The sequence below is a fragment of the Aotus nancymaae genome, unplaced genomic scaffold (assembly GCF_030222135.1).
Source record: "Aotus nancymaae isolate 86718 unplaced genomic scaffold, 86718_ANA_hifiasm-v0.15.2.pri h1tg000048l, whole genome shotgun sequence".
Taxonomy (NCBI): Eukaryota; Metazoa; Chordata; class Mammalia; order Primates; family Aotidae; genus Aotus; species Aotus nancymaae.
In genome coordinates, this window is record NW_026988462.1 from 6162501 (window position 1) to 6164208 (window position 1708).

The 1708-nt window shown below is 49.9% G+C and overlaps 1 protein-coding gene across 1 annotated transcript in view; it reads left to right on the plus strand.

The window, feature by feature from the left end:
• LOC135268953 (uncharacterized) overlaps positions 1-542 on the plus strand; it is a 6411-nt gene extending 5869 nt beyond the window's left edge. The window contains exon 5 of the mRNA XM_064362167.1: positions 1-542. This exon is cut by the window's left edge and continues 643 nt beyond it. The gene's annotated coding sequence lies outside the window, so the exon portion shown is untranslated.
• The last annotated feature ends 1166 nt before the right edge of the window (positions 543-1708 follow it).

A 1708-nucleotide genomic window follows, 5' to 3' on the forward strand; every position in this document is an offset into this window, starting at 1 on the left:
CTCTGAAATGTGACAAAAGGGAGGGGAACCCCAAATTCTCAAAGCAATGTTCTTTTTTCTTAAGACGTAATTGAGCCCTGCCAAGTGTCGGGGCCGCACGGAAGCCTTGCATATTTTAAAGTGTAACCTGAGCCTTCGCGGTTTCAGCTTCACTTAAAACATGCAAATTCCTAGAAATTGAAAAATCTGAAAAACTTCCAAAGAGCTCTATCTGGATAAATCCGTTGGGAGTCGCTTGAGAAAACAAAACGCAGGGCGATCTGGGGTGATGGATATTTGTGGGGAGGCAGGGACCTGCTGGATTGGGTTTCCAGGGTCAAGGTGTCGCTGGGCCTTCGACGAGGGCCTCTGCGCAGAGCAGGGAAGTGGCACCGCTGGGCAGCGAGCTCAGTGGCTCTACTTGTGTGACCCCCCTCCAACCCCCGCCCCCGGGGCCATTGCCCCTCTCTGCAAGCTTTGTCCTGCGGACTCCCTAGCCCCTGCGCGGCCGCCCCATCGCTCACGCTTGACTGGAGGAAATAAAATCTGCGTTGGCTTTTTAATTCCTTTGGAAAATGTCTCCACCTGATTTCTACCTCCTTTGAGCTTCGTGCTTGATTGGGAGAGGGGTTATTTAGGGATTTTTTTTTTCAAACAGAAGAAATTTAGGTACTAATTGTAAACACCCCGTTGCTCTTCTTGAAAGTATGTATTATTAAATTAGCCGAGGCTTGGAGACACACGGCCTATTATTCATTTCCAGCCTCTAGGCAAAGAATTCTATGGAGATCCACCAGTAAAACCAGATTTCTTAAGGGAAATTACCAGGACGTCTTCAGACTCTCTTCAAGGGATGATATTACTGGGTTGTCGATTTCACTTAAGCACACACTTCTGTAGCCCAGTCCTACCATTTTATTTTGGGATCACCCTAAGGTAATTAGCCATTTGCAGAAAGCTTGAAACCCAGCAAGGAGAGGCACAACCTAGGATAACAGACCCAGAGGAGCTTTTCAGATTGGTTGTCTCCTCTGGGGCCACCTTTTCAAAAGGTCGGGAGTGGAGAGGACTGTCTGCAGAAGAGGGACTACCTTTAACGGTCTCTCCCGACCTCAGAGGTGAGGGGAGCTTCTTAGAGTTATCACCACCTGTAGATGGATTTGTCACCACGATGTAGTGTCTCCTGGGGAGCCCAGCCTGTCCTCCCCAGAGACCCCTCAGGTACTGCCCCTGAGTTCAGGGGAGACTTTAGCGCGTTCTCCGTTTGCCCTGAGGGTATTTCATGTACAAAAGCTTCTTCATGCGCGCGCGCACACACAGACATCCAGCGGGTTTGGAGTGGACCCCTGTTTATTTGTTACCACGTGGTAAACCTCAGATTTGGAAGTCATCACTGTGCGGGTGCGCATCAGGATCCCGGGGAGACTGTGTGGGGTTGGGACTGCACACAAATACGGGAATTCTCCACAACAAACATTTGCGCGAGCGCTCTCCCTCGCTCCCTCCCGCTTAGCTGGATTTTTGTAAGGGGGTTTCTTTTAAATTGGATTATCCGAATGGTCGCCTACATGGCCTTACTGCCCGCATAGATTGGCCGGGTGAAGACTAGTGAAAGGACGCACGGAAAGCCTGGGACAGGAGATAGAGAACTTCTTTAGAACAGCGTAGGAAAAGTGGGTGCTGGGTGAAACGGAAGTCAAAGAGAGAGGATAGAAGAAAGTACGAGAAC